Source organism: Protopterus annectens, chromosome 15.part0 (genome assembly GCF_019279795.1).
Source record: "Protopterus annectens isolate FY-2018-M chromosome 15.part0, PAN1.0, whole genome shotgun sequence".
Lineage (NCBI taxonomy): Eukaryota > Metazoa > Chordata > Ceratodontiformes > Protopteridae > Protopterus > Protopterus annectens.
Window position 1 is genome coordinate 510,971,505 of NC_056749.1, and position 14,202 is coordinate 510,985,706.

At 43.7% G+C, this 14,202-nt stretch overlaps 1 protein-coding gene across 1 annotated transcript in view; it reads left to right on the forward strand.

Annotated features, from left to right (window-relative positions):
• The window catches only part of LOC122789852 (THO complex subunit 2-like), a 2,223,396-nt gene that overhangs the window by 604,705 nt on the left and 1,604,489 nt on the right, over nt 1-14,202 (forward strand). The gene's annotated exons all lie outside the window — the stretch shown is intronic.

A 14,202-nucleotide genomic window follows, 5' to 3' on the forward strand; every position in this document is an offset into this window, starting at 1 on the left:
GTTTCAGAACTATAGGCTCACATGGCTGTGGAGCCTTTTATTACATTTTACCCGGACAGGCTGTCCCTCAGGACCAATCCCTCCTTTATGCCTAAGGTGATATCCAGTGTGGCTCTTAACCAAACAATTTACCTGCCAACATTTTACCCAATCTGCAGAACAAGGGGGGCTGGATTCTGCATTCATTGGATGTACACAGACGACTAAGATTCGACTTAAACAGGACCAAATCTCTAAGAAAGTCTGAGCAACTACTGGTGGCATTTGCTTCAGGATCAGAGGGGAAGGCTATATTAAAGCAGAATATTTCTAAGTGGATAAGCCACTGCATTCATTTCTGCTACTTGCACCATGGTAAACCTGTGCCCAAGGGAATCAGGTCACATTCCATCAGGGCTGCCTCTACCTCAGCAGCCTTTCTCAGAGGAGTTCCAACCAAAGACATTCTAGAAGCTGCTACTTGAAGCTCTGTTCATACCTTCACAAAGCATTATCATTTGCCTCTCTCATCCAAATCCGGGGCAGGCTTTGCCACTGCAGTTCTGCAGGGCCTTATAGACACTGCTAATGCTATTTAGTTCCATCCTCCCATCCATAGCTTTGGGATTCTACCCAAGTGTAATGACTGCAACAGTGAAACACTAAGAACATAGTACAGTTGTGTGCACTTACCATAAATGTAGATGTTCGAGTGTATTCACTGTTGCAGTCCGGGTTACCCACCCGCCATCCCCCTTTTCTATAACTTCTCTTTCCTTCACTATATTCTAAAGCCTTTGTGGTGTATTTGCTTTTAGATGAAGGTAAAGTTTATGTTGCTAAAAGTGCATTTACATATATTGCTGTTTGTTTTTATATATATATATATATATATATATATATATATATATATATATATATATTTACTCCCCATTTGGGGGGCAGCTAACATCTGGGGCAAGAAAAACTGAATAAAATGGCGTCGGCTGCATGTTTTATATACCCCTGAAGTCATGGAAGAGGAGACAGCAACCGACGCAGGACCCAAGACTTTGTTATTCAGGCCGACTGAGGGCAACCTGCCAGCAGATTACCCAAATGTAATGACTGCAACAGTGAATACACGTGAACATCTACATTTATGGTAAGTGTACACAACTGTACTTTTCTACATCGTCTGCCTTTTCTGCCAGACTTCTATTGATAATATTTGTGCAGCAGCCACTTGGTCAAAACCTCATACTTTTATCACTCATTACAAAGATGAAAAGGCCTCCTTTGGATCCACAGTCCTGAGAAGTAAACTCCCGTGAGCCATTCTAGATTGATGGTGTTTGGGACGCTACCCATCAGTAAAGAATGAACAGCGAGATTGAACAACTTCACATAAAGAAGCTATGTACTTACCATAATATTCCATGTGAGTTGTTCATCTCGCCTTCATTCCTATGTCCCTCCCTCCTAACCCCTTCTGGGCTGATAGATGACCAAGATACTGGTTCCATCCTGGTTACTCAAACCTTCTCTTCCTTTTCTTTAGGAATGTAGAATGACATATGGTATTAGTATATGCAGCAAACAAGATCTGAGGTAATTCACAGGTGCATCATGGGATAGGGACTTGGCCTCGAGCTGTTTGAAGACCTTGAACTTTGCAATTGGCCATATCAGAGCCGAGGGATCGGCTCCGAACCCATCAGTAAAGAATGAAGGTGAGATGAACAACTCACATGGAACGTTATGGTCAGTACATAAATTCTTTTTTTCAGGCATGGCAGAAAAGTCCGACAACCCTACCAAATTCAAGAAATGCACTTCTTGTGGGCATAATATCCCTAATTCAGATGCCACCAAGAAGTGCATTTATTTAGGTGCCACGCATCTTGAGAAAGATTGTCAAGTCTGTGCTACTTTTAATCCAAGCACCTTCTCAGATCGGAGAAATAAGTTGAATCTGAGCTGGTTTCTACCTGCAGGGGCTCAATCCCCCCCTTCTCTGACTACTTCTGATTCAGAAAAGAGACATCTGAAGTCCACATCCTGCCTGTCGGAGCCTTTCAGTAAAAAAGAGTTCAGATCCTAGGTCCTCAGATCCAACATCTACTCAACCAGCCTCTGATCATATTTGTCCCTTGGGTAAGAAGGCTTTGGATCCGTTAACCAGTTCTCCCATTTTTATAGCTTTGGATCCAAAGTCTTCTGATCCGGAAGCTAAGTCTCATGTTATAGATCCTACCATCCAGACACTCTCCCTGACTCTGCCAGAAAGGATTTTTCAAACTTCTTCCAAGTCATCCAGAAAGCCACTTCTTTCAGATTTTCCATGAGTTTTTCCGAATTTGACATGGACAGAATGATGCAGAAGGTTTTTTGAGCTCAAATTCATTTGGGGATAAGTCCAGCTTTGTCTCCTGTCAGATCAGTGAGCCTTTCTACCAGGAAAAGACTTTCTCCTTCTCCGATCCAACCCTTGGTTTCAGAGTCCAGGGATCCGAGAGGTATGCTGTCTGATCAGAAGGCACATCATGTCTCTGATCCAACAATTACCCTGCCAGCTCAGCTGCATTATCTTTGAGTCAGAGTGGGTCTCGGAGCTGAGAGGTCTGCACCAAATTCATGGGACAGGGCTGTGCTCCATTTGGCTCAGAACCATCCCTTCCCTTAGGAGCCTTGGCCCAAGACAGCTCTGGTCTGATTCTGAGAAGCATGGCTCCTGGAATGTCTGCAGCTTTCCTACCCTGACTGCTTTGGCTCCAAGGGGGGAGGCAGTGGATGTTCTTCGTGTTTCACTGTTGCAGTCATTACATTTGGGTAATCTGCTGGCAGGTTGCCCTCAGTCGGCCTGAATTCCAAAGTCTTGGGTCCTGCTTCGGTTGCTGTCTTCTCTACCATGACGTCAGGTTGTCAATGGTATAAAACATGCAGCCGACACCATTTTCTTTAGTCTTTCTTGCTGCGTGGTTCCCGAAGCAGAAGCATTTCGCAAGTGCCAGTCGGCCGACTACTGAAATGCTCTAGTTTGAGTTTCAGAACCGAAGTCTTCACTAAAACTAAGTACCCCGTTGGGGAAACTTTTTTTCTTGCATTTTACTTATGTCAGAAAAAGTTAATAATTGTATTACTTGTGGAAGCAATTACCTCATAAGGATTTCCATTTATACTGTATTCCTTGCCTAGGCCCTGATCACAACGTGCCTGGCTGTCGGTTTTGTGCTAGATTTAACCAACCCACTATTAAGCGTCAGTATATTTTTGCATCAAAGTATTTTGGAAACAGATTTAACTACCCAGAAATGTCGTCTGATAGCAATTTGACTACCTGAGTACATAAAAAACGCAAAGAAAAGACAGAGAAAGGCAGTCAAGATCCAAAACCGATGACAAAGCTTCTCCTAAGCCAGTCGCCGGTACTCTGGCGCTTTTGCAGCCCCTGATGCCCGCTACCTTCAAGTTGCAGGCCTCTGCCGACACCCATGTGGAATCTGGCATGCCGCAAGATACTCAAGATATTGGACTGACTGATGTATCTCCCTCGGATGGGTCCAGAGCCACTGAGCAGGCACCGGCTTCTGAGGGTGTATTCAGACCCTCAACATTTGTATATCAAACTGACAGCTCCAAAACCAAAGACAAAAGCAACTTCTAAAACTAAAAAAATAACGCGTGAGCCACGTGCACAGGCCTCTATGCCTAAAAAACAGATGATCAAAATGTCTGAAGACCTTATTACCTTGATCAGGGGTTCCCATCCCCCTCCAGATAAGAGGCCTAGGCAAGACACCGATTATGAATCTTCAGATCAGGTTTCTATTTCTTCTGATTCCTTTTCTGATCAGGAATCATCTATACCTCCCTATGAGGATTCTGGTGCTGAGGAGTCTATTCCATCTGCATCTCCTCCTGAGGATTATTCATTTGGAGAAACATTGCATACTTTGAGGGAGCATTTTCACTGGGAAAGTCAAGACTTCTCAGAATCAAAAAAGAGGCTCAGGGATTTCCTTCTTCACTCAGCACAAGCCTTAAGCCATTCCCCCTGTTTTGGACATTGTGGATGATGTGTTTTTGGTGTCAAGCTTGACCCATGACTCCTTACCTCAGTCTCCCAGTAAGCCTGACAGATATTACAGGGTCCCTAACTCACATAAATTTTTATTTAGAAACCCTGCTGCTGATCCTGAAACTATTTCACAGGGTCCAAAGGGAGTTAAGGCCTCAAGAGCAAAAAATCCTACCCTCCTGAGAGAGATTCTAGGGCACTAGACAGATGGGGAAAAAAGGTTTACACCTCTGCAACCTTGGCAATCAGGGCCTTAAACTGTCAATTTCATTTGCGTATGTCCCAACAACATGTTATGGGATTGCTGAAACAGAAAATGATGTTGAATTCAGAATGTGCAGAAAATAAAAGGATTGCAGGAATTATTGCATGCAGCTGAACAAGTTGGAAAGCATACTTTTCAATGTGGTTTTGATTCCTTAGAGGCCTCCTGCAGGGCCGCAGTTACTGGATCTGTGATTAAGAGGCATGCCTGGTTTAAAGGAACAAAATTTGCCTGATAATGTTAAAGCTAGATTGCTAGATGCACCTTTACAGCATGATTCTCTGTTTGGTATTAAGGCAGAAGAGGTTTTAAAGAAAATGGAAGACAAAGCGAAGTCTATGCAAACTGTTAAAGACTTCTTACAAGTGCAGCCACCAAGATTCAGTAGACACAAAAAATTGGTCCTTTCCCGTGTCAGACAGAGCTCAAAGGGGCAAATCCAGACGCACTAAAGGTTCCAGATACCAGGCACAAGATTCATACAGGTCAAAGCAATGGGGCACTTCCACCTCCAAATCTGGAGGAGATAAAGCGCAAACCTACAGAAAGCAATCCTAATGACTTCCCTCTGCCTACACCAAGCACTTATCTTTTGGCAGCACCCATAGGGGGAATATTAGCACTTTTTGCTCAAAATTGGCAGATAATAACCCAGGACAAGTGGGTACTAAACATCGTATCACAGGGATACAGATTCCATTTCCACACTCTGCCAATGACAAATGGTTACCCAGATCTGCCAAAAAATCAATGGGCAGAGGCACAGAAACAGGTTACATCCCTCATGGATATGGGCGCCATTCAGACAGTACCAGAACAGGAAAAAGAACAAGGTTTTTACTCGACTGTTCTTGGTACCCAGAAAGGACAAGGCCTGGTGGACAATACCGGATTTATAGATTTTGAACACATACCTGGACATTCCAAAATTCAAAATGCTGACTTTGCAGCAGCTTCTGCCCATGCTGGGCAAGAATGCTTGGCTGGTGACTTTAGACCTAAAAGAGGCATAACTGCATGTCCCAGTAAGACAATCGTGCAGAAGGTACCTCAAATTCAAGGCTGGCTTAATGCATTACCAATTCTCTGCACTGCCCTTTGGCTTATCTACTGCACCCAGGGTCTTTACAAAGTGCCTGGCATGAGTAATTGCATTTTGCAGACAAAGAAGTATATAAATATATCCTTACTTGGACGACTGTCTCATTCAAGCAGAGAACCAGGACACTCTTCTTCAACACCTGGTGTTTGTGAAAAGGCTTCTAACATGCCTAGGGTACACAATAAACAAAAAGAAATCACAACTGGTACCCTCTCAAAAGATAGCATTCCTGGGTGCAAGCTTGGTTACAACTGCCCAGTTAGCTTACCTCTTGCCAGACAAGCAAAGGCAACTGACTGCTTACTTCAAACTGATGGCAACAAAAACCCAGTCTTCTGCAAGGCAAATTCTGCAGGCTCTGGGCTTCATGGCATCATGCATCCTACTAATTCCATATGCAAGATTGCATATGAGGTAACTTCAATGGTACCTAAAAAGTTTATGGAGTCAACATTCACACAGTCTGGAAACAATGATTCCTCTCATTCCCTGCCTGCAACAGGAGTTTCTATGGTGGGCAAAGACATGTCACCAAAACATGGGACTGCCCTTCACTCTACCCCCTGCCAGCCAAACCTTAACAACAGACGCATCAGATTATGCCTGGGGGGCCCACATGGCAGGAAGATGCATTCAGGGCTTATGGACACCAAAACAAATGCATCCACATATCAACGAGAAAGAGATGCTAGCTATTGAAAATGCCCTAACAGCCTTCAAGGACTTACTTCATCCAGGACAACTACTGATAAAGACGGACAACACCACAGTCGTGGTATATAAACAAGCAAGGGGGCATGCACTCATACCCCCTTTGCAGATTAGTTGTGGCACTGTGGGACACAGCTTTGACCTACCAAATACATCTTCAAGCTCAATTCCTGCCAGGAAAACAAAACACACTGGCAGACGATTTAAGCAGAAACCTTATGGATCCTCACGAGTGGAAACTAAATCCACAAGTCTTCAGCATGATAACATAGAAATGGGGGAGCTCAGGCATAGATCTATTTGCCTCTCCTCAAAATTATCAATTGAAAAGATTCTGCACAAGAACTTATCACAGACCAGCATGGAAAGTGGACACCCTATCCTTCAGTTGGAAAAACCTATCAGTTTACGCTTTTCCTCCTCTGCCTCTTGTACCCAAGGTCCTCCTAAAAGTCAGACAGGAGAAGCCAAAGATGATATTAATTGCCCTGGACTGGCCCCGCCAATACTGGTACCCAATCCTAAGGAACTTGGCTCAATACCCAGCTTGAACCTTGCCTCAAAGACCACAACTACTGTCTCAGCAAAACAATCAGATCCTGCACAATCAACTACAGACTCTGAACCTGGCAGCATGGCTAATCATGTAGTCATACAAACAACACCTCTCAGTAAAGCTGTGATGGATTTCATTTTGGAAGCCAGAAGGACTAGTACTAGAAAATCTTATGCTGACAAATGGAAGAGATTCTGTGCTTGGAATCAAGCACAAGGAACTGATACAGCAGAACCAAATATTCCTCAGGTATTACAATACTTAACTGAGATGCTTGACAAAGGCCTATCTTTCTCATCAATTAAAATCCATGCCTCTGCCATTTCGGCTCATTACATTACAGAGCCACCAATCTTTTCTTATCCTTTACTAAAGCAGTATCTTAGAGGAGCCAAAAATGTAAGGCCTCCTAGAAGATTGCCATTACCTGCATGGGACTTCAATTATGTGTTGGAAAAGCTCACCCTGCCTCCATTTGAACCAGCGTCTACCGTTGATCTAAAGTTCTTATCATGGAAAACAGCTCTGCTGCTAGCAATTACTTCAGCAAGAAGAGTTTGAGCTACAGGCCCTCATGGATGTAGAGCTTTTTATCATATATTACCCAGACAGGGTGTCTGTGAGGACAAATCCTACTTTTATGCCTAAGGTGGTTTCCATTGTGGCTCTTAACCAAACAATTCATCTGCCAACTTTTTATCCAAATCCGCAGAACAAGGGGGAGAGAATTCTGCATTCCTTGGACGTACACAGACAGCTAAGATTCTACTTGAGCAGGACAAAAGCTCTAAGAAAAACTGAGCAATTACTAGTGTCATATGCTGCAAGATCAGAAGGAAAGGCTATTTCAAAGCAGACAATTTCAAAGTGGATAAACCACTGCATCCATTTCTGCTACTTACACTATGGTAAACCTGTGCCCAAGGGCATTAGGTCTCATTCCACCAGAGCTGCAGCTACTTCAGCAGCCTTTCTCAGAGTACCACCAACCAAGGAGATTCTAGAGGCTGCTACTTGGAGTTGTTTTCACACCTTTGCCAAGCATTACCATTTACCTTTCTACTCTAAGTCCAGGGCAGGCTTTGCTGGAGGGCCTTATAGCCGCACCTAATGCTGTTTAGCTCCAGCCTCCCAACCATAGCTTTGGGATTCTACCCAAATGTAATGACTGCAACAGTGAAATACGAAGAACATAGTACAGTTGTGTACAGTTACCATAAATGAAGATGTTCGAGTGTATTCACTGTTGCAGTCCAGGTTACCCTCTCGCCATCCCCCTATCATTCTGAAGTTTATCTTTCCTTCTCTCTTTTACAGCCTATGTGGTGTATTTGCTTGTAGATGAAGGTAAAGTTTATATTGATGCATGTATGTGTGTGTGTGTGTGTGTGTGTGTATGTGTGTGTGTGTGTGTGTGTGTGTATATATATATATATATATATATATATATGTGTATATATGTATATATATATGTATATATATATATATATATATATATATATATATATATATATATATATATATGTATATATATATATATATATATATATATATATATATATATATATATATAATTTTGCTACCTTTTTGGGGGCACCTGACATCGGGGGCAAGAAAAACTAAAGAAAATGGCGTCGGCTGCATGTTTTATACCCCTGACGACCTGACGTCATGGAAGAGAAGACAGCAACTGACACAGGACCCAAGACTTTGGAATTCAGGCCGACTGAGGGCAATCTGCCAGCAGATTACCCAAATGTAATGACTGCAACAGTGAATACACTCGAACATCTTCATTTATGGTAAGTGTACATGACTGTACTTTTCACTGGGTTCATCTGCTTTCTTAGTTGGGGAAAGGGTGTTGTCATTAACCAGGGATGTGCCCTTTTCTATCTTGGCTCCCTCCCCTTGTCCAGCAGCTGCTGTGAGCTTTTGCCCATCGTTTCTAACCAGTTAGGTCAGCCAGTTACAGAAGGCCCACAATCACATTCCTCTCCCAGGCTTCCTTTCTGATGTTCATCGTGCATACAGCTGCAGTAATCACAGATGGGTTTTCTGCCGTCAGGCGGGTCCTCGGTACTGCAGCTGTATTAGCACTCGAACATCTACATTTATGGTGGGTACAAAACTGTACTTTCTGATGCCTCTTTAGATTTCAGCACTGAGGAGGTTCCCTGGAAATGGATGTGTAAAAGGAGACACACAAACTCCCCCATGGAGTCTCTTACAGAGGACATCAACTTTGAGGAAGGTGAAAGATCCTTCAGGTCTCCACTTAACAATGTTTCCTTCGGAGACATCATGAAAATTCCTAGGCAGAGGTGTTGATTTGTCATTTCAAAATCCTTCACCGGAAGAGTCTGTGCTATTGGAAGCCTTTAGGACTGGCCCAGCTACATCTTGAGTCACTCTCTCGGCAGATGAGCTCATTGATCTAGTCTTCTGCCAGGCCTGGAAAGAACCGGACACTGTTGAACCAATTCTAAAATGACCTGACAAGATTCTGTACCCTCGTGCTAATCGTCAGTACTGCAGCAAAGCTGTGGCAGTTGATGCCATGGTTGTGGCAGCAGCAACAACAAAGGAGCTAGCACAGCAGAGCTCCACTGTCCATCCTTTGAACAAAGAATCCAGAGAGAGGGACAGGTTTGGGAAGAGCGTTTATGCCTCTGCTACTTTTGCTCACATGTCTGCAAAGGGATTTGATTAAAGAACTATCAAATTCTCTTGCTGAATCCATGAAGGTTTCTCCGCAGCTGTCTACTCTCTACTCAATTTCCAATTCATTGATGAGGTTAATTTCCCATGCTGCGGAATACATCTGTCGGGAAACTGGCTCGGACATAGCTATGCGATGTCATGCTTGGATGAGGCTCTGCAATTTTTGTGGAACCATTTAAGGCAACTTTTATTAATGCCCCTTTTGGATGGGTCCTTTCTTTTTTGACTGTCAGTTAAATAACTGCTTACCCGCAGTGAACAGCAGAGAAAGTCCCTGTCCATCATTGGCGTCAAGTTTTCAACCCCTCAGTGTACCTTTTCCAGGAATCAGAGGCGGTAAGAGAATGTGGTTCTGTAAGTCTCAGGGACCTATCCCAGACTTGCTAGGAGATTCCTCTTCCAGAGACAGAGGTTTCAATGACAGATGCTGCCCTAGGGGCAGAGGGGGGCTGCAGAATCAGGGTTTTAGGAATTATTTTCCCGACAGACCCTGTCAGTGTTCCTGAAGCGATGTCCATCTGGTCTTCTCTGGAGGCAGTCGTGAATTTTTTTCATTATACTTGGAAAACTGGACAAAACTTACAATGAACAACTTGGTGCTAAACATCATATCCAGAGGATATTGCATCCCCTTTTCCATTCCTCCTACAGGACCAAATAAGAAGCTCCCCGATGTTCCACCCAATCAGAGGGAGTCAGCACCTCTAGAGGTTCCAAAGCTGCTTCGGAAAAGTCATCCAAAAGGTCCCAGCCAAACAAGTAGGATTCGGAACTTACTCCATCTTCCTTTGGTGCCAAAGAGAATGGAGAACCAAAGACCAATCCTGGATGTAAGCAGATTGAATTGGTTTGTTAAGAAGTCCAGGTTTCAGGTGGTTATCGTACAGTCCATTCTACCACTTCTAGATGTGCTGTATAGATTTCCAGGATGCATACTACCACATAGATACACAGGCACTTCAGGAAATTTCTGTGCTTCCAGCTGGGAGCCAGTCGTTACCAGGTCAGAGCACTGCCCTTTGGACTCACTACAGCCTCCCCGGGTGTTTATGGCAGTGGTAGCAGTTTATTTGCGACTCCAAGGATTCCAGGTGTTTCCGTACTTAGACGACTGGCTTCTGACTGCCTCAACCAGGCATCAACTGCTACAGACCATAAACTATCTACTTCGTTATCACCATATCCTTAGGGATCACTATAAATTTTGCTAAGTCAAAACTAGATCCATTGCAAAACATAGAATTCATTGGAACTCAGCTGCACACTAAATGAACAGTGGCATACCTACCATTACAGAGGATCACAACTCTACGAAGTCAGATACAGGACAGGCTGTCTCACCCCTCTCCTCCAGCGAGACTGGTTCTACAGGTATTGGGATCCATGGCAGCAACTATAGCCTTAGTCCCATTGGCCAGGTTCTTCATGAGACTTCTGCAGTGGACCTTAGTGGTTCAGTGGTCGATTCTATGCCAGCACCTTTCCACGCAAGTGAAACTCGCACTGATCTGCAAACACCACATGCAATGGTGGTGTCAGTGCCAAGACTTACACCCAGGTAGACCGTTCTCTGTCTCCCCACCGGCATCAGCCACAATTACCATTGATGCTTCTCAACTAGGGTGGGGGGGAATCACTATATGAGGAAGATGGTCCATGGCATGTGGTCCCCTATAGAGACCAATTTTCACATAAATGTCCTAGAGAGGAGAGCAGTCCTTCTATAGTTGCAAGCCTTTCAGGACAATCTTCATCTAGGAACTCTTAATAGTCACACAGACATGTCAGTAGTCTGGTACTTCAGCAAGCAAGGTGCAACCTGTTCTTATTCGTTATGCAGGGATACTTTGAGGGTCTTGGAATTGGCAAGCTCTAAGGAACCATTTTCTAGTTGCAACGCATATACTGGGGAAAACCAACATGTTGGCTGACAGACTCAGTAGGTCCATTCTGGCTCCTCACAAGTGGTCCATCAGTCAATCAGTAGAGAATATGATTTTCAGCCATTGGTGCCAGCCTCACTATGACCTATTTACCTCTCCCCTGAACAAGAAATGCAGCAAGTTCTTTGCTCTGATCCCTCCTCTGGGGGGGGGGGGGTCACTGAGAGACGCTCATGTCCACAATTGGCCCCCAGGTCTCCTTTATGTTTATCCTTCTCTTCCTCTTATCACAAGATTCCTCTAGAAGGCAAGAAGGTCGAAGTGTTCAGTCATCCTCATTGCCCCCTTCTAACCTCACCAAGTGTGGTTCCCCTTCCTATGGTCTCATCTTAAGTATTCTCCTTAGAGCCCAGTCAGGACCTCCTGTCTCACCCATCGGAATTCCCACACCCTCAAACTAACTGCATGATTTCTCCAGTTTCATTGATTTGTTAGGCAGTCCAGGCTAATTTCCTCAGACAAGAATATTGTTCTGGCTTCTCAGAAGTCTTCCACAAAGAAGGTTTGTAAAAGTAAATGGAAGAGATTTTCTATGTGGGCCAGCAAAGAAAACATTAACCCCTTTTCAGCATCTGTTCCTTACATTTTGCTTTTCCGTAGTCTCTTGTTTGACCAAGTAACTAGTTTTTCTACAGTCAAGCTACAACTTGCAGCAATATCAAATTTTCATGTGGGGCTTGGTCGTCTTTCCTTATGGGACTCTAAGTTATGTAAAGTCTTTTTGAAAGGGTTTTTTCTTCTCTAACCTCCTATCAAAGAACTTTGTCTGCCATACGATCTCAGAGTGGTTTTGCAAGGGTAAACAAAGAAGACTTTGCAACCATCTGGGACTTGTGATTTAACGTTTCTCTCCTTAAAAACTGTTCTGCTGGTAACATCGACATAAGCATAGAGTCTGAATTACAGGCTTCGTCTTCGAAACCCCCTTATATTATTTTTCTTACAGACATTGCGTCTTTATGTACTCATCCTTCTTTCATGCCTAAGGTAGCCACTGAATCAAGCCTTAATTAGTCCATTCTACTACCAGTATTCTTTCCCAAGTTTACAAACAGGTGAATACATGTTACACCTTCTTGATCTTCACAGGCAGTTATGTTTTAATCTTCATAGAATGAAACAGCATAGGAAATCTGACAAACTTTTTTTGTCCTACTCCCATAATTGTTTGGGTCAGCCAGTTTCTAAAGTCTCTTTGGCCAAATGGATTACAGACTATTTCACTGATTTACCACCAAGCAAGGTTATGTTTACCCTGGCCACCCAAAGCTCATTTTACCAGATCTGAGTCAAATTCCGCATCTTTTTCTTCCAGATCTTCAGTTGAGGATATTTGTGCAGCAGTCAGTTGGTCTACAGTTCATACTTTTGTTGCTCACTACAAGCTTGACCTCATTTCTAGAAACAGAGTTGCCTTTGGTTCAATGCTGCTCTGTCATGATGTTCTTCATGTTTCACTGTTGCAGTCATTACATTTTGGTTATCTGCTTGCAGTAGCCCTCAGTCGGCCTGATTAACAAAGTATTGGGTCTTGAAGTGGCTGCTGTCCCTTCTTCCATGACGTCAGGTCGTCAGGGGTATAAAACATGCAGCCGACGCCATTACATCAGTCTTTCTTGCCATGCGGTGCCCGAAGAAGAAGCAGTTTGCAAGTGCCGGTTGGCCGACTCCTGAAATTTTCATTTTCGAGTTTCAGAACCGAAGTCTTCAACTAAAGCTAAATACCCCGTTGGGGAAACTTTTTCTTGCTCCTTACTGATGTCAGTAAAAGTTAAAAATTGCATTACTTGTGGAAAGCAAATACCTCACAAAGATTTTCATTCGTACTGTATTCCTTGCCTAGGCCCTGACCACGACATACCTTGCTGTCAGTTTTGTGCTTTATTTAATCAGCGCACTTTGTCGTCTGTATATTTTTGCCTCTAAATATTTTGGTTCTCGTTTTAATTATCTAGAAATGTCATTGGTTAGCCATCCGACTACCGGGATTCCGAAAAAACGCAAAGATAAAGATAGAAACAGGCCGCCGAGGTCCATAGCTGCCGACGATGCCTCTCCTAAGCCAGTCACCAGTTCGCCGGTATTCAGTGAGGCACTTTCGCAGCCCCTGATACCCGCTACTTCTAATTCGCAGGCCTCTACTGAGACCCATTTGGAGTCCAGTATGCTGTGGAACCTGCGGATGTCTCTTCCTTGGATGGGTCCGGAGCCGCTGTGCAGGCACCGGCTTCTGAGGGTGTATTCAGGCCTACCGACTTGCATATTAAACCGACGCCTCCTTCTTCATTTAGGCCTAAATCTCAAACCATGCCCAAGAAACCAATGCCCAGGCCGCATGCTCAGACTTCTATGCCTAAAAACAAATGATGAAAATGGCTGAAGATCTTATAACTTTAATCAGGGGAAGCCAACCTCCCCCTTCTAAGAGACCTAGGACTAAAGTTGTTTATTAATCTTCTGACCAGGATTCTGATTTTTCTGATTCTTCTGATGATCTTGATTTGCCCTTATCTACTTATGAGGATTCTGATGCAGAGGACTCTATTCCCTCTGCTTCCCCTCCAGAGGATTTTTCTTTTGGTGAAACCTTACAATACTCTAAGGGAGCATTTCCACTGGGAAAGCCAGGATTTTTCTGATTCAAAAAAAAGGCTTAGGGATTTCTTACTCCTGCCTCAGCATAGGCCTTTAGCTATACCTCCTGTACTAGACATTGTTGATGATGCCTTTTCAGAATCTAGTTTGGCTCCTGATTCCTTGCCTCCCGCTCCCAGAAAACCTGACCGATATTACAGGGTTCCTGATTCACACAAGTTCCTTTTTAAAAATCCTATTGCGGATCCAGAGACTATTTCACAGGAA